Below are 19,600 nucleotides of genomic sequence, written 5' to 3' on the forward strand. Positions count from 1 at the left end.
ACCTTATTCAGACCAGGCAGTTTATGCGCCATTAGCCTCCAGTATTTTTTATGAAGCTACCATGGGTGTCATCAACCACCAGTTTTAGCAGCTACAGCGGGGGTGGGGGTTTGATGGGCTTCTTCCCTCTGCAACTCGGCAGACAAAGGGTCATAGTTAATGTAAAGTTAATGAAAGGTGAGTGGATGGATGGATGGATACGTGAAAGGATGGATGATGAGTGAAAGAAATGGATAGGGGATGGATGGATGGATGAGTGAAAGGCTGAGTAGATGGACAGGTGAGTGAAAAAAGGATGTATGGACAGATGAGTGAAAGAATGGATGAATGAGTGAAAGGCAGGATAAATGGATGGCTGCAAGGGTAACCGAACGGATGAGTGAAAAGGTGAACGGATGGATCGATGAATGAGTGAAAGGATGGATGGATAAATTGAAGGGTAAAAGGACAGATGAATGGATGGGTGGGTGGGTGGATGGCTGGATAGGTGAGTGAAATGGTGGATAGATGGGTGAGTGAAAAGATGGGTGAATGAGTGAAAGGATGAATGTAAGGACAGATGAGTTAAAAGGTGGATGAGTGAGAGGGTGATGGGTGGGTGTAAAAGTGAAAGGGTGGATAGATGGATGGATGAGAGAAAATGGATGAGTGAAAAGATGGATCAATGAGTGAAAGGGCAAATGGACAGATCAATGAGTGGATGGATGGACTGAGTGAAAAGCTAGATGGATGAATAAATGAAAGAAAGGATAGATGAGTGAAAGGAGGAGTGGATGAATGGCTGGATAAAAGGGTGGACAGATGGATGAGTGAAAGGGTAAATGAATGAATGAGTGAACGGATGGATGGATGAGTGAAAGGGTGGATGACGGGATGAGTGGAAGGGAGAACAGACAGTGGTATGGAGGGAAAATATGGATAGATGAGTGAAAGGATGGATGAGTGAATGGACGGATGGGTAACTGAAAAATGGAATGATGTATGAAGAGGATGCATAAGTGAAAGGATGGATGACTGACTGAAAGGATAGATATGTTTCATGGACAGATTTGAAAAAAAGATGGATAGGTTTGGATATGGATGAGTGGATGGAATGGTGACAGACTGAATGTTGGATGGAGGACTAAATGATTGACTGAATGTAAAGGTGAAATGGTGATTATCAGCTGGTGGATCGAAGAATGAAAAGTTGGATAGATCAATGCTTGGATGGAAGAGACAGGCAAGCTCATCAGGGGAGGGTCGCAATAACTTGCTTCCCTTGCTTGGCACCATAAAAGCTTTGGTTCAAAGTAGGGGGTATTTTAATTTTCTGGCTATTCCCTTGAAAGCTACTGGTAAGAGGCTGAGAAGAGGTTCAGTGCGGCCTTCCCACTGTGGCACATTCAAAGGCACAGTGGATGAAACTAGCAATGGAATAAAGGTAATATTTCATGGCTTGATCACCAGACATAAAGGGCCTCAGTTTCTGGCTAATGGGTTTGTCACAAGGGAGGTTTCCCAGGTGGAATCAGGCACAGATAATGGATTTCAATTAGTATTTCTATAGATGTTATTTTTGATGATGAAGTCAAAAGGTTTGGAAGAGGTAGCTCACAACTGGCAGCTTTACATCACAAACTTTTTCATGTTGCAAGGGCAGATCCCTGTGGGCCAGTGCAGCATTCTTTGCCATCTCCAATGCCTGCAGAGGATGGCAGGCAAACATAGGCCAGTGATGCATTTTTTATAGAGTTTAGCAACTTCATTACTAAACCAGGTTATCAAGGCAGGGCTCTTCCCTTTAGTGTGGAAAAAAGCAAGCATTTTGCCATTACTTAAAAAAACACATTAGATCCTAAAAGGAGAAGAATTATCGTCCTATTTCTCACATTCCCTTCCCCTGCCAAAATGCTAGAAAAATACCTGAACAGTGTGGTTTCAGAATAACTTGAAATAAGGGATATCGTGTACAATGGAGGGAAGGCTGTAGTAGTCCTATTGGACTTATCCGCAGCGTTTAACACTGTAAGCCACACGGTCCTGATGCAAAGAATTGCAGAGATAGGAATAGTTTGATCAGCCTACAACCTTCTCTGCTCCTTCCTGACAGAAAGAGAGCAACTGGTTACATTAGGGACTTTGTCTCCAATCCTTTCTTCTTACCGTGTAGTGTTCCTTAGGGGTCTTCACTTAGTCCCAACCTTCTACAACATTTATGTTGCTCCTCACGCAAAACGTATAAGATCCTTTGGCTTCCCCACCATCTGTTATCTGGAAGATACACAAATTATATCTGTCAACAGTACCTTCAAGGAGGCAGCACTGAGGTTCAACAACTGTATTTGAGCAGTGGTTACCTGGATGGGAAATCACTGTTTCAAGTTGAAGTCAGACAAAACTGAGGTACTCCTCTTCGGGAGTAACACTACCTTTTGGTGTGCTACCTGGTGGCCTTAGAACCTTGGTTGTCCTCCCACCACGGTTCCAAAAGTAAGGAATCTTGGAGTTATATTTGATTCCAAATATACCTTTTCAGATCAAATAGATAACATTATTTTCATCTGCTTTTTCCAGATAAAAATTCTAAAAAAGATTCTGCCTTTTTTCCTGCAGACCTCCAGAAAGCTGTTGTGATCTGTCTGGTCATTTCAAGGTTGGACTACTGCAATGCACTTTGTATGGGTTTACAGCAGGCTTACCTTAAGAAATTACAGAGAGTACAATAGGCAGCAGCACGACTGATTAAACATATTAGAACATGCGCTTCAATATCAAAAGCCCTTGCGGATCTCTGCAGGCTTCCAGTAAAAACAAATACGTTCTCCTGGTATGTCCCAGGTAGAAGCCTTCGACCCGCAACATTAAAATCTGTCAAGGTGCCAAGAATTCAAACTGTCTTATGGGGCAGCAGACGTTTTATCTTTTCGGTGAGCAAACTTGAGAATCAACGGCCACTTTACCTCAGAATCAGTCAAATTAATTGACTTTTCCAGGAACTGCTCAAGACTTGGTTATTCCAATTCCCTGTGTAACCAGGATATCTTTTCTTTACTCACAGAACTTCTTCTCACGCAGATGCTAGTGCCAAGATGCCCATGGGCATATGTGGTGCTCTACAAAATACCTATCATATCATATATCATGTTATTAGCGCCCGTGCCAGAATGATATATTTTAATATATGTATGTTTTTATTTGTTTATGTACTGCAATGGCTAATGGTGCATCACTGCCCATTATCACAGAACTATTTCCAGATTACTGTAAGTTGCCCATATAAGTTTGTGAGATTTCTGGAACAATATTTAGCAAGTTGGTCTAGGGTTCACAAGTGGATATGGATAAAGGAGAACAATTTGTACTATTCCCAGACACACATTTTATAAGTAAGGTTCAATCAAGTGCTTGACACTAGCTTGTGAAAAGATATATGTTGACGCCTTTGTTAAAGTGAAGCAATCCAGACGACATTGCAGCAATCTGAATCCACAACCTACCTCATTCGTTGTTCCATCCTTCCATTCATTCACTCTATCACATATTGAAATTCCCATTCTTCCAACCATCATTTTAATGACCCCTTCTATTCTTCCTTTCACCCTTCAATCTAGCCATCTTTTCACCTTTCCATACACTCATCCTACTCACTTCCTTCCTACCTTTCACCGTTTCATCCTATCCGTTCATTCCCCTATCCACACATCTTTTTTTCCATCTATACTCTTTCTCATGGTCACTTTATTTTCTCTCTCTCTCTCTCTCTTTTCCACTGTTTTCATAATTTCTCTATCTCTCCCTCTCTCTGTTTCCTTCAGTGAACATGCCAGCCCTACACCCATTTTCAGACTATTCCCAAACAGTGTTATTTACAAGCATTTTGCCTGCAAACAAGCTGACAGAAGAGACCCTTAAACAACTGATTGACATTTTAGTCAAACTCATGACATGAGTGCATTCCACTCCCATTTCCTGAAATTAATGTTTTGGCATCTTAGATTCATAGATCTTTGACAAGCCCTGTACATCAGGAAAGAGTGATTTGAGAACAGAGACTGTACGATCCAGGAATGGTACATTAGGAAGATGTTTCCCTGCATGAGATGCTCAGTGCATGGTTTGTGTCTTTTCTAAAAGGTTCTTTTAATTCTATGTCAGGACCGGAAGCGAGGATTAGGCTTTTCTTTCTTCACTTTATTCAGAACAGCAGCGTTAACCAAGTATTTACGTCATCATTAAAACTACATTTCCCAGCCAACACTGGGAAAGAACAACAGCGACAAATGACTTCCATCTGCATCCAATCAACAGTCATCCAGCGTCTAAAAAGCCCGATTCCACAGATTCCCCTCCTCTTTCTTCACTACTCACGCAGCGAGATAAGTACTGTTTATCCTTTTTCCTGTGTAGCGATGTATGTGGTATGTTTTATTTGCTCTCTTACAGTGTTTGACTTGCACTTGTTGCTACGAGTTAGGGAATATTCCCTACAGCTGCGGGAACGATCCCGTCTCCTTCGTGGCACTTGCAGCAGGGCTCTGAGCGCATTGCAGTCTTCCGACTGCCAGAGGGGCCGCGCATTCCTGGCATTTCACACATTCTGCGCTTTGCACGTCTTACCCAGGGGACGGACGTGCATCAGTTTAGTTAGTTCTGACCAGCGATAGCTGACCGACGTCCACAGCTTGTTGCCTCCAGGAGGTTTTAATCCCCACGCTTGGTGGAAGCTGTCCAGTTTCGATTACGGAGCCGGCCTGGAGCCTGACACCCGCAGGGTAAGGCTCAATTCCATATCAGAGACGCTGCCCAGGCCTTTAACAACGGGGCTAACACATCGCCCCTCCCCCCACGTATTACTACAGGGGAGAATTTGCATCCCGACTTGCCCCAAGGGCAGATTTAAACATATTGCACGGCAATATTAAACTTGCCAGGAACTATATTGCCCTCAGAGCAGCGAGTGCTGCACAGAGTGTCGGTCACAGGCCACAGTGTGATAATATGGCCAAAAAACACCACACGGAAGATACCTCTGGGGATTATATGGAGGAGGGGCAGATTTCCTACCACCCCAATGCCCCCTATCCCTTCCAAAGGATGATCAAGCCAGACCCTCAGGACTATCAACTCTGGGTCAGGCGAAAATGCCAGACCTTACACGGAAACGCGCAGGGGAACACAATGTCCTAGAGGCCTTTACGTGCCTTAAAAAAGCCTTTATGGGACACCTTTGGATTCTGACACCCTGCCTGACAAACCCAATGAGTCCCCATGCTCTTCGTACGCGGACATAGACCCACAAGGGTCTGTGCCCAACTCACTTGATGCCCAAGGAACAGGAGACGTCCCTCCGGACGATATGCTCGATCCTTACAACCTTGTTCATCCTCGGTCAACGACATAGCTGCCAGTTCCCAAAGTAGGCAAGTACGTGGCAGGGTGCCTTCGCAAACCACTGGATAAGAAGGTCCGGAACTTCCTCAAAGCGGAATGCCCTCGTCCCTCCCTCCAGGGCAAAGTGGCCTTCACCCCCGAGATTGACACCAATAGGGCGACATTCCTAGGTAAATTCATCAAAATCCCCAAGAAGGGGATTAACCGGTCCTGGCGGGCCTGCCAGGACAATCTCCTGGAAGTTGCTGGCCCGCTCACCAAGATCCTAGACATGGCAGAAGACGCAAAGTCCTCTGGAAGAAGACGCAAAGTCCTCTGGATTCGTCATATCCCCAGACGTGTTGTCAGGATGGGTGCAAAAGGCAATTATCTTTCTGGGCAACACCAATTGTGCACTTTCTACGGAAAGGCGAAGGTCTCTTCTGATCAAGGTAGACCCCAAACAGGGGGAGTGGGCAACGTTGGAAGCAGGTCCGTTTGCCCAGGGCGGCCTCTTTGGGGAGCCGTTCATCCGTGAGCTTGGCAAGTTCGCTTCCACTTTCATGTCATTAGATAAGACCCAGACATCCATCAAAAAGGTCTTCTCCTCCTGGGTTTTTGCCTTGGCCAATCGAGGAAGGGAGCTCTCGACTGGCCGTCCACCTCAAGGCACCTCCAGGGGAAGAGGACAATGGCAGGACCCCTCCCGCTTTGGATCCTTTCATCCGACCTGTCGATTCTCCAGACACCGGGGATCTAGAGGGATCAGCAGAGGCACCTTCAACACCTCCAGTACCCAACAAGGCGAGTGTTTCTCACAATATGGGGTGTGCTCTGGAGGGCAGGTTGGCACAGTTTTCTCACAGTGGGGGAGATATCACCGCAGATGCTGGGTTCTGTAGACGGTCGAATGGTTTCATATAGAGTTTTACAGCTCCCCTATACAGGTAAGGAGACCCTACCTCTGCGTTTCTCACCTTCCCAGAGGGTTCTAATAGACACCAAAATCTCCGACCTATTGGAGCAACAGACTATCACTCCAAACTTTCCCCATCCCTAGGGTTTCATCAGCAACTTCTTTCTGGTGGAGAAAAGAGATGGGGCTCACCGCCCAGTGATCAAACTGAGAGTTCAACAAATGGGTTGTATTCCAACACTTGAACATGGAGGGCATCCACCTCTTACGAGACCTTCTCCAGGCAAATGACTGGCTAGTACGTCTTGACCAGAAGGATGCTTATCTAACAGTACCCATCTTTTCACCTCATCGTTGTTTCCTCCAGTTTCAATGGAGGGGACAGACGTTCAAGTTTACCTCTCTACCTTTCGCCATTTCCTCCGTTCCTTGGTGCTTCACCAAGCTCTTGCGTCCCATGGTAGAGTTCCTCAGGTCCAGAGGCATCAAGCTCATTATTTATCTGGACGATCTTCTGGTGGATCAATGGCCCCATTGTCTCTCTCTCCATCTGCAATTTTCCATTGATCTTCTGGAATCTCTAGGCTTCGTCATCAATGACACAATATCAATCCTAATTCCAACCCAGTCCCTCCAATTCTTGGGTTTCATGGTGGACTCTGTCAAAGCCACTCTCAGCCACCCATCCTGCAAATTATCCATAATTTGCCACAAACTCAGACGTACCCTGGTCAAAGGTATGATTTCCCTTTGCCATCTTGTTCGTATTGTGGGCCTCCTCTCATCTTCCATTCAAGCGATCTTTCCAGGTCCCCTCCACTATCAAGCCCTCCAATGGCTGAAAATCTCCCATCTGCAAAGGGGCCTCACTTACTCCCAGATGGTTCCCCTCTCGGACGAGGCCAAGGAGGAAATCCAATGGTGGATCGCTCACATGGAAGCATGGAACGGCTGTGTTATCTTCGGTTCACAACTGGATCTGGTCATCGAATCCGATGCCAGCGATACCGGCAGGGGAGCGTGATGTGGGGAATTTACCACAGGGGGAGTGTGGTCTTCTGAAGAACTCTCCCTCCATATCAATCGTCTGGAGCTCCTGGCGGGCTCTTTTGCAGTGCGTTGCTGGACGAGGGCCAGACCTCAATGCGGCGTCCTGTTGAAAATGGACAATGTGGTGGCGGTGCGTTACATCAGCCACCTAGGGGGCACCCTTTTGAAGTCTCTTTCAGATTTAGCGAAATCCTTCTAGGAATACTGTCTCAACAATCAGATATCGGTGGTGGCAGAACATCTGCCAGGCTCCTCCAATCAAGTGGCAGATTGGCACTCTCGTCATTGGCACGAAGCAAGATTATTGAAGCTCCACACAACAGTCTTCCAAATGAGCAAAGCCAGATGGTGTCCCTTTTCCATAGACCTTTTTGCCTCCCGCCTCGATCACCAACTCGACAGGTACTGCAGTTGGAGACCGGATCCCGGAGCGATCAGCACGGATGCTTTCCTCCAGGACTGGTCCCGGGAACAGGGATATGCTGTTCCCCCATTTGCAATGATAATGAGAACGTCAACCTATCTCAGAAGGCAGATCTGGTGCTGATCACGCCAATCTGGAAATCTCAAGCCTGGTTTCCGGTTCTGATGGAACTTTCTTGGGATTTTCCAATCCGTTTACCCCCTCTCCCAGATCTTCTGCTCGATCCTTCGGGTCTCCCTCACCCCCTCATAGTGAAGAGAGGTCTCAATCTGATGGCATGGAGGATTACCGAGAACATTCGAAGATCACAGGAATTTCACAGGAGGCAGCTGCCCTCTTCGCCAGAGCCTGGTCAGAGTACTAATAGAAGGTACAATTCTGCACGGAAACGCTGGATGGGTTGGTGCCTTCAACGGCATCCGGACCCCATGGGAGCAGGCGCTGTCCATATAATTAATTTTTTGCCGTCTCTCGCTTCAAAAGGGATGCCATACAGATTGGTTAATACATTCCGATCCATTTTGCCGGGTCATTATCCGATTGAAGGTTCTCCCGCAGGACAACATCCTATGGTGTGCAAACTTTTAAGAGGCATTAGACGGTGTCTGCCTCACCAAACCTGCTATTCTTCCCTTTGGGACATCAATAAGGTTCTGACTCTCTTCCAGAAATGGCTGTCTAATAAATATTTCTCTAGGAAACAGATGTCAGCCAAGTTGGCAACCCTTCTATGCTTTCTATCCTGTTGCAGGGTCTCAGATGTCAGAGCCTTAGCATTAACAGGAAGAGTGTTTGCTCTGGAAGGTGTCCTATTCCGTATTCACAGGCGTACAAAATCTAACTCTCATACAATTTCTTTTCCACAACTCCCACAGATTCCTAAACTGTGCATAGTCAGGGCAATTAAGGTCTACGAAGCCATGGCTAGTGGCCTCCGACCGCATGGGGAAGATCAACTCCTCATCGCTCTAACAAAACCCGATAAAGCGGTTTCGGATCCTACAACTGCCAGATGGGTTAAATGGGCCTTGAGTGAGGCGGGTATAGACATCTCTATTTTTGGAGCCCATTCCACGAGAGGCACGATGGCATCTAAGGCTTTCGCCTTGGGGGCTCGTTAGGAGGAGATTCTTAATGCAGCCGACTGGTACTCCGAGTCCACGTTCAAAACCTTCTATTGTAAACCCATCCAAACCATGGCCTCGCTAGTGGCCGAACACCTTTAAACTAACCTAATCCTCGCCTACGGTCCTGACATAGAATGAAAAATGTCCTAGCTGTCGTAATGGAAAGTTTCAATTCTATTAAGGACACGGAGGCGAGGATTAGCCCCCCCTCATTTATTTAGATCAAGGATCCCACCCTATCAGGTGGGTAATCTGAAATAAATTTCCGATTTCCAGATCTGACAGGAATCTTGAAAAGATTTCTAGTCTGCTATAACGGCATGGTTCTTCTGTATGAATTCATCAATCTTAAAATTCTGGTAAAATCTTGTTTGACATGTTTGGGACATATTTATTAAGATGCTTGGCTTTAATCATTCTATACCCTTGTAGGAACGGATATCTCGAAGCAAGAATAACCAGACTCATTCTAAATGGAGGTCTCAGGAAGAAAGAGGAGGGGAAGCTGTGGAATCGGGCTCTTCAGATGCTGGATGACTGTTGATTGGACACAGATGGAAGTCCTTCACCGCTGTTGTTCTTTCCCGATGATGGCTGGGAAATGTAGTTTTAATGATGATGTAAATTCTTGGTGAACGGTGCTGTTCTGAATAAAGTGAAGAAAGAAAAGCCTAATTAATCCTAGCCTCTATGTCATTAATAGAATTGAATCTTTCCGTTACGACAGCCAGGACATTTTTCATTATTGGGGTGCATTTAGGAACCTCACCACACTGTAGCACCACCATCTTGCAGAAGCTGTCAAGTGACTGCTGTTTCACTTCCCGGTCCACTTTTATCCTGGGATTCTTGACCCTTGCTGCAGCAAGGACAGTAAAGGAAGTCCAGGTGTAAATATCCACGTATAGAAACAACCCTGGAATGTGGATCAGCTAACAACAGTGTGACATCTCATTAACCCCCGTTTCAGAATTCTCTTCAACACCTAATTGTGATGTTCACACAGGTCGCACATTGTGTAAAAAAGCCTGTTTGCCAATACCACAGATACACACAAACAGGTAACTCGAGGACGACATAGTGGTTGACAGTCAGTTATGTGTGCTGTGTGAGTTCTAAAACATACCTAGCACATTTTAGTGGGTTTGTACTATATTTGTGAATATCGTTCTGACATCTATATAAACTTCAGCTGTGCATGGATTATGGCTGTGTACCTTGAAGGTGTTGTGAGTGATGTGATAGGTGAGAGGCCTTGTGTATTCGATAAGTGGTTTGATCCAGTTTAGGCCAATGGGTTAGGGATCAAATTAAAGTGAAACACAGAAACAGTCCATAACTGAACATACACTTTCACGTATGACACGAAGACATTATTCATTGCGTTTTAAATTTCATTATTTGTTTTAGTTTTTGTCATATTCCTAGCACACACATAACTACGTATATATCCCAATTACAAACTGAAGACAATTAGCACAAAAAGTTGAAATTGATTCAAGTTTATACATACAGTATCCAACAGTTACTGTCAAGACTATCACCAAGCTGAGCACTTTATAAACAGTTTGTGTAGTCTCATTGACGGCTGGACTCACTCAAATATTCCTTAAGCTTATGAGCACATACATCCATATATTTTTTTTTTTTTAAAAAGAAATATTCAATAATAGTATCACACATCTCAAAACGATATTACATGCCAATGTGTTTCGAAGTCTCTGATGTGTGGCATAACTTTTAGCTGAGGCCTTCAGAAGGGCCATACCCTATTTTCACAGTGCAAAACTTAAATTATCTTCCATAATTCCTAGGCGAACTCTCGTCGAAAGGTTCAACACTTCCATTTCGTATTTCCACATAATGCATACAATTTGGGCCACTGGCTACTGTGGATTGCGGCAGCTCACAATGAATGAAATAATCCAGGACTTGAGCTGGAATACTAAATAAACCTCCTGGAATACTTGAGTAATGTTGGTCTTTCCCCAAATATTCTAGGACTGGAGTTAGAATATTCACCTTCCAGTGTCCGCCATGCTCACTGCTGCTTTAAGGGTACAGCTCAGGGCAAGAAACATTAACAAAAGTGTTTTCAGGTAACAATCTGTTTTTTTATCATATTCAATATATTCCATTTCAAGGCTTGGCCTGAAGCCAGTCCCCTCCACCCAAACCCGCTACATATAAGCTTTAGCTGTGTGAAAAAGGGGTAGACCGCAGGGCCAATGCCCACCACTTTCGGGGCAGCCAATTTCTGCTGCACATTGCCAAAGGTCAAGACCTGTGCACAGTAGAGTTGGCTGGAGGATCCGATCTTTAGCCAAGCCAGGTGCCCAACCCTCTGTGGGCGGCCAACCCACTCTGTGCCCAGGTAAAGGCCAAACACAGCATGGGTTGGGCAAGCGGCTGTTGTGCACCAAATTATCTTTCCTTAAATTGCTTTGCTGAATTTGCAAATCCTGTGCCAGATTTGTGAAGGATAAAAACGTAAGATCATCAGAATGACCCTGGGAGTAACTAGGATTTCTAAATACAGCACAGGAATTACAAATTCTGTGATGAAAATTTTTTTGTAACGAGGTTTAATACTACAGGGGTCCGTCTTGGTTCCCCACATGGGGCTGGGGGTAATGGTAAGCTCACCATTCTCCCTAAGCCCTTTTTATGCTTATTGTTTACAGCATATTTCTCTGGGTAATGATGACATCCATAGATTTTTTTTCTGTGGCAGCCGGCCAATAAGATCTCAGCAGACTCCTATCTACAATGACCAATAGGGAAACAGCTCCTTGTCGAATTATGTGCGTTTGGGTTTTTTAATTGGGTTTGTGAATTCACTGAGTATTTGCGGCTCCATGAAGGTTCCACAAATGAATGGCTCAGATACCTATAAAATGTGATCATTTCATGAGCAATTGGAACACATTTTGTAGGCCAATTTGCTTAAAGAAATACTGAACAGATTTATATTAAACTAAGGACACTCCCTTGAATAAAGTTCTATTTACCTGCCCAATTTGGTGTGTTTCTGTTCAGCCATTTTTTTCTGAATCGAAGAGCAAAAAAATCCTATGCAAGTTGAAATAGGAAATGTCACTTTAGATACTTACCCTTTTCATGCGTGACAGATCTGCATGAAGCATACCATGAAGAACCTAAAGTGGGTATCTATTTTTAAGTTTTGTACAGATTAGTCCAATTGTGGCAACTTTATTCAGAAAAAAATGCCTTTTCAGTGAAAACTTTTACCTAAGCATAACTCCACAGGAACTTTTGCCGGCAGTGTAACAACATATAGGTATTCTGATTTGCTTATAACCTTGGTGTAATGTTCTTAATTTGCACGATCTTAGCAGACCTTTACAATGTTCAGCTCACTCTTAGGATTTTCAAATTTGTGCTGACTGATCACAGGGCACCAGAAGTAAAAGCAGGATCAAAAAGTGTTCATATATTTATAACTGTGAGACTGTTTCACAAATCTTCATCCTTTCATAGCATTGGTTAGCCATAGGATCTGCAGAGGTATTTTATACATATTTTTAAGGGGTTCACAGCCCCAATTTTGGTACTGCTGACCCAAAATGAATGACTGGTTAAAGCTTCCTTGTGCATTGACAAGCTTTAATTTTTTTTTTTTTTTTTAATGTAGGTCCACATACTGTCACAATCCTGGGGTTGAGAACTGTCCGCAGGCGAGCATTCCATACAGCTCGACTTTTAGCCCTTTCAGCCCACCAACACTACTCGTCATGATAATTTCTCACAAGCTACTGAAGCGACTTACAACAAACCACACAGAGCACTTCCCAAAGAAAAGTTCTAATTGCAGGCCACACTGTAATTCTATTCAGCATTTTTTCCATAGTAAAGAGAAGAGAGACTAATTGCTGTTAAAATGGCAAATGTCACTATTTTGACATTTCATTTATTCTTCTACTGTTGATGGATATGCACGAAACCTACCATGTCAAACCAAAGTCGCATTAACTTTTTGGAAAGTTTTGTGTAGATTCACTGAATTGCTCCATTTTCAGGAGAAAGATGGCTTCTTTGGAATGATAAAAGTCTTCCAAGTCTTCGTTCATTAAAAGCAGACATGACTGATTTTTTTTGTGGGAAATCGTCTACATCCTGGTAGTCCCTCAGATCCCACTATTTCAGGAGAGTGCAGTAACCCACATGTTTTGAATTTTTATCCTGTTAAATATTATGGCGGACCAATAAAGGCCCAACTAGGCACATTTTAAGAGGAGTAAGACTTGTTACATTAGGAAAGGTGTTTTAAACAACTCTCATAAACACCGCTTTCATTATCTTCATCCTCAACATATTCTTAAAGATTTTGACATTTGCCTGGGTTTGTTGAAAGAAAACCACTTATGACTCTCGAAGAAGATTGCAGTTGTACCCATATGAAGTGACCACCTCTTTTTTTGGAGATGTCATTTTAGGGATCTGTATTTGCCTCTTCGCAAATGTGTTTAAGATTGGGGGGAAGGGGGTAAATGAAGTCACTCAATTGTCAGATTGGAAAAGGGGTCTGACAATGGTTAGCTGGTAATAGGGGTGACGTGACATTAATTCACGGAGAGAATGACAGGGACCAAAAGTAGTTATGGGTAAGACCTTTTACTTCTAAGTCCTCACAATGAACTAAATCATAGGCCTACATGGCCCTATGAACGGAAGCGCGCATGTCAACACTTACATCTTCAAAGCATAGATATAGGTTTACTAAGTCCTCCCAGACACTTTTTCCCCAAGACATTCTTAAAGAAATAGGTGATGGCTGGGCCACCTCATGACAACCAAGCTTGGCTGTCTGAGCGTGGAGAGCATAGCCACTGATCACCGCCCCCACCCCTCCCTAAGTAGAAAAAAAGTGAACCATTCTTACTCTCCATGGGGCGCACACTAGTCTACCCCGACACAACAAACCAATCTTGTGAACTGAAATATGTGGAACCTATAACAAAAAAGGGCTCTTTATAAGCCCTGGTGGAATGGACGCTTTTCAAAACACCCATCATGCTTCACCATCATGGCTTACCAGGACCTGTGTTGTGTGATAGGGATGAAACCAATAAAAATAACCTTGGGGAAACCTTGATACTTTTTTCTCAGACATTTTGTATCTCTGTTCAGCTGGAGGACCTCATTTAGCTTGGTAGCTTTTTTTTTAAAACTCCTGCTCCTTCAGGAAACATGTAAACAAAAACAGAGTAACGCAATGTCCAGGCAGACAAGGGTACTGCATGTATTAAATGTATGAACCTCAGCAAGTGGTGTTTCATACTGTGACTGGTGTAGTGCTAACTGCGTATCTTCAGTGAATATCTAATCACAGGTGCAGGGGCAACATGAAAGGAGAGCACAAATGTGTGCCTGATCATCAGTGGTCCCTGGGCCTCAGGACAGTGGAGGGCATACTGGGTCCTGGGTCACATGGGGGTACTGGGTCCAAGGTTCTTTGGCGGTATGGGGACTTTGGTGCTAAAGAGGTACCATGTATTAGATAATCTAGAGCACAGGGCCTCGAGTCTTCCGGGGATAATGGGTCCTTGGTGCTCCATTGGCACGTTTTCAGTCCTCCAGGTCTGGATGTATCATATCTTCTGTCAGTGGGAGTACCAGGAACAGGTGCTGTGGGTCATATAGGGATACTGGACCCTAGGTCCACCGACAAGCTGGATCTCCCATGGTGGTACTTCATCTTAGGTGACCCAGGAATATTGGCTCCTCAATACCTTTGGAGTAATGCTCTTAGCTCCTGGATACCCTCGAAGGTGATTAGCCACGCTATATAAATCTGCTCTGATTTGATATTTTTTCAGGACTTTTTTTTTACCGGATGGATTTTTTTGATGACTCTGCTTGTGCTTTTACTTTGAGGGCCAAGCCAGGCTCCTGAGTCTGTCCGTGTGCCCCTCCCCTCAGAAATGTAGGGTCTTCTACACCAGGGGCTTGACGCAGGCCCCTGCAGTGTAGCAGGGCTCCTTATCACTTAAGGGGCTAACAGTCCTTCAAGGGGGGCCCTAGTTAGCAGAAGGACAATGACTATCTCTACGATATAGGTGACTCGGGGGCCCCTCATCACTTTCTGTAGGGGGGTGCTCATTTTGTGTTACGCCACTGTCCTACACCCTTGAGAAGAGGGCAAAAACAAAGGAGGGGCGATCTTGTCACGCAACTGTGGGGTAGGCGCTTACTTTGCTTGATTGAACTAGGGTGCATAGCACCCTATCTGCTGAGTTCATGTATTTTGGAGAGAATGAGAACGTGCGAGTCAAGCCGGAAGGAAACGTTTGCAGGAAGCCACTAACTTAACACACAGGCGGGGCCGTACCACAAGGACTCGCTGTTTGACAAAGATTTTAGCCAGCAGCCTGATGCGACTCCCGCCGATTCCCCTTCCGCGTCGCTCCCTGTGCTTTAGCGGTCTCCACATTGAAGTGGAACTGGCTTCACAGTCGGTGGCTAGACACATTCATCATCTGCCGCACGAACGGAATGAGTGAAAGTAGCAATCCAGTGCCTACCGGCTAAGGGATTTGTCAGGCGTGCTTACTCACCTTTCCGTGCAGCAACCCTCTCTGTCAAGGGGAAGGATTTTTTTGCTGTCCTTCTCCCCGGAGGTTGTGCGTACTGCAGATCACTGCGCAGTGTCACCGTGCTGGGACGGTGAGAACATCCCGCCTCGTGACGGATGGCTTACTTTAGAGAAGCAGTCAAAACTTCTAGAAACTGACCTCTCCTGTGGGGCATCGTCTGGACAACAGACCTCGAAAATTCTGCAGAGGAAACGTGGTAGACCAGATGAAGAGTGGCCTAGAAGAGGGTATCAGCGAGCCAGGGCATCTGAAAGGCGGGGAGGGCTGGATGAGTTTTACTCTTTTTTCTTTTTTTAACGGAAGGGTTTTTGATGCGGCCGAATCCGTCCTTTTTTTTTTTTTTTACTTAAACCTGATCAAGTCTGTCATGATTATGTGACAAAGCAACTACACCAGCGAAATAAAATATACTTCTGCACAGAGGTCAAACTATACCAAGTCTATTAGGGACACAATATCAAGTTTTTTTTTTTTTTTAACTTTACCACAAAGGTTGCCATATTTCTTTTGGCAAAAAATAAACAAATGCTCCTAAATGGTTAATAACGACTGCGAGGGCCATCAGCCTGAAAAGGAGAGGGTGTGTCTCCTGTACTGTGAAGGCAAGAGGGGGCAGGCAGGCAGACATTTAACGAAGAAACACAGCTTCGGTCCATGGAGCCTTATACTGAAAGAAATGGAAAGCTGTGCTACTATTTTTTAATTAGCAATACCAGTTTGCTTGGGAACCTTTGATGACTTTGATGGCGTTATTTGAAGCTACAGGGGTCCCAAAGTTATTTGGGAGGGGGCCAATAGAAGTGTTAAACGTTCTGGAATAGGTCATATTAATAGAAACCTACCAAAGAAAGGTTTGCACTAGATAAAGTCTGATTATAGGTGTTAAAATAACCTTCCATATTTATTTGAAATCTACAATTATAAATATATGTTTAATCAACTACAACGTTAAAGAGCATTCATATAAATGTGTATTAAATCATTTTTAATATATTTATTTAAACTCAAAATAATATCCTGCAGCTAGAAGCAATTTTACACTTTTTTGCCATTAACTATTTCTGAGTTCAAAGTTACTCTTGGGTGTAGGTTTACATGTCGTAACCCCTGGTGAAGCCTCCTTCAACGGGATTTACCAGCATGAAGTTACTACTATTTTAGGAATGCAGGAACTAAAGGGAAAATTACTAAAGTTCAGTAATATATATAAAATTATATTAGTGTAAAATAACTTTGTATATTTATTTTAACTCTACAATTATAAAAAAAATGGTATGCACATTAACATAAACATGTATTAATTATTTAAATATATTTAATAAAAAAATAATATCTCAATGTTAAAACAAAATCCCCCAAACTACAAAATACAGTTGAAGAATGCACCCGATCGTTTCTAAATAGCTAAAGGCTTACTCTTTTGGGGTTTTGGTGTTAGCAACAAATGTCCCACCCAAAAACCCTACCTACTTTCTATAAACCCCTCCCATTTTGAGGTAGGTATTCCGGAATTCCACCCACCGCCTTTTTCGCTCCCTCATTTGTTACTAAAACATTGGCTTATGAGTGTGGAGGTCTCTGGCCACCTAAATAAATAAGGGAGGCGGTCTCCATCCATTGGTTAGTGAATAGCATTTTGTAGAGCAGGAGCAGTACTACTCATATACTAGTCGTGTACTACAATATGCAGTTTGTGAATAAGCCCCTTAATCCTTTTGCACATTTTGTGCCAGTATATATTAAAATGTGTGCAGCCTATCATAGTGTGCGTAGTAAATATTTAGGCTGTGGCAGTCTATCTTGCACTGTTTGAAATATATTTTTTAAACTGCTGACATTTATGCAAAGATTAGGACCACTTTAAATACACAGAACAAAGATATGGAAAGTAATGTGTTTGGGGTGCCTTTATTTCAGGAGCTTCTATCAAAATAGTTGAGACCCACTTACATGCACATATTGGCCCCTCTCCCATTGAAGTGGATGATTTTAAAGCTGTGTTCTCTAGCAGGAGGTCTACCACTGCAGGCACAGTCTGTGAACTAGGTAACATTCTAGTTCTTTATTAAAACTCTTTGGTCTTCACAGACAGCGGTATGGTGTAAAATGTTTAATACGTGACTTGCTAACGTAAAAAGGTTTGTCTCAGGATGTAGTTGGGAATCACTTGGCTAGATGGCGATTGACTAGGAGCAATCAAAGTGCAGCATTTTGGTAATGAACAGGTGTCTAATTTATATTACATAAACGCACGCACAACTAAACTTGTCTAATAGCATTAAAAGAGGATATAACTATTAGTTGTGCTAATTTATGTGTGGTGTAGATCTAAGGGCCAGATGTATTAAAGACCCAGTTTGCAGTTCTTAAATAGCAAATTTTAATAAATCACTATTTGAGAAATGCAAAATGGGATGTAAGAAAATAGAGAATCCCTAATAGCGATTTGTTTAAATTTGCAATCGCTATTACGGAATGGGACTCCATTCATCCCTATGGACATGAAGGCCCATAGGTGCGAATGGTTTGGCATTTCCCAAATTTCGAAATCCTGTTAGGAATTCGCAAATTTGGTAATGCAAATCCAAGGGTGCTGGGGGCCTAAGGCCTCCTTAGATGCACACCCCACCCCAAAGAAATTGTGCACATGAAAAGCGCACATATGCCCTAGGGGCATGGGTGCACTACATGGCACTTTTAAAAATGCATTTTCAATGCATTTTTAAAATTGCACATGGTTACCGCCAAATTTGAATTTGTGGTAATTTCATTTCCTAAATGCCCAGTTTGCATTTAGGAAATCATGATACATGTGCTTTGGAAAAGGCAAATAGGAATTCCTTATTTGCGATTTCCTATTTAAGGAATCGCAGTTTGAGATACCTATTCAAAGTCACAATTATAGGGAATCGCTTAAAATTTCGATTCCCAAAAATTGAACTGCACTGCCTTTCATACATCATGAAAGGTGATTTTGCATTCACAAATGGTGGAATTTACCAATTCGCACCATTTGCAAATGCAAAATCCTTTGATACAGCTGGCCCTAAATCTTCTGCCAGGACGCGAGCGTGAGAGAATTGTGTGTCCTGCATACATCTGAAGTAATTAGACATGGCCTAAAATGTTTCGGAGTCATTATAAAATTAGAAAAGGGAAACACAATACATTACCAATTTCCCCAATAAATTTCATAGTTTTCCATTTCTTAACAAGGTCAAAGTTAGTTCACAAATATTTCGTACAGAAACTACAAACCAATTCAATTGAAAGCAGCTCTGATGTGCTTTGCTTATTCCTCCTTAATTTAACTTTCCCCTAAGTTCTCCTTAAGTTCTTCACTCATCCTATGCCGGTTACTTGCCTGGGAGAGCAACCTACCAGTCCCCTTTGATAACCCATACATACTAGAGAACATCAAGGACACAGAAAAGTAATTTATCTCAGTAGACACGAATAGCTAAGTAGACAATATCCCATCTTGGTGAAAGCCCCTCTCTAACATCAGGACTCTGACATGCATGTTCTTAGGTTTGACGTAGTATGGCGTGTGATCCATTAATGGTGAACATACTGTATTCTATGCATACTCAAAGGGATTTTGATTCAGCCATTAGTTTCTTTGGCTCAGGAACCTTCAGTCTGTAGCTTCAGATATTTGTTACCACATACTGAGTAAGCCCACTGGTGTATAGTCTCACCTTCTTCCAACTGGATGTTTAGATGTATCCTTCAACTCCCATTGGAATGCATAGGGGCTGTATCACAGGCTCTCTCACCACACACTATGTTGTCTATCTCATTCAAACACTGAATAAACAAAGGAATCAGTTTTCATTTGTTTTGTAATGTAGAGGGAATTTTACTGCTTTTGTCAGTGCTCAAATGTGAGCGTCATACCTGCCAGCTTTGACAATTTTTGTTTAAGGGGGTGTTACTTACACACTTAGAACAGAATGCTATGCAGAGGGATTTGCAGCTCTAGTCTGTGCCGAGGCCTCAAGAGACATTCATGAAGCAGTGAATAGGAACGCAAAGTTCTTTTGCAAGTGGAGTACAGGCTGACTTGGTCTTTAATAAAAAACCCATGAGAAGTGACACACATTAAGTTTCG

The 19,600-nt window shown here is 43.4% G+C and overlaps 1 long non-coding RNA gene across 5 annotated transcripts in view; it reads right to left on the bottom strand.

Annotated features, from left to right (window-relative positions):
- Window positions 1-19,600, bottom strand: part of LOC138303975 (uncharacterized) — a 140,975-nt gene that overhangs the window by 84,666 nt on the left and 36,709 nt on the right. For 3 of the 5 annotated variants that reach the window (XR_011205476.1, XR_011205478.1, XR_011205474.1), the window contains exon 2: window positions 2,146-2,253. The exons of the other annotated variants lie outside the window; for them this stretch is intronic. This is a non-coding gene — a long non-coding RNA (uncharacterized lncRNA). The remainder of the gene's footprint in view (window positions 1-2,145; window positions 2,254-19,600) is intronic. 5 annotated transcript variants of the gene reach the window in all.

Source organism: Pleurodeles waltl, chromosome 7, assembly GCF_031143425.1.
Source record: "Pleurodeles waltl isolate 20211129_DDA chromosome 7, aPleWal1.hap1.20221129, whole genome shotgun sequence".
Lineage (NCBI taxonomy): Eukaryota > Metazoa > Chordata > Amphibia > Caudata > Salamandridae > Pleurodeles > Pleurodeles waltl.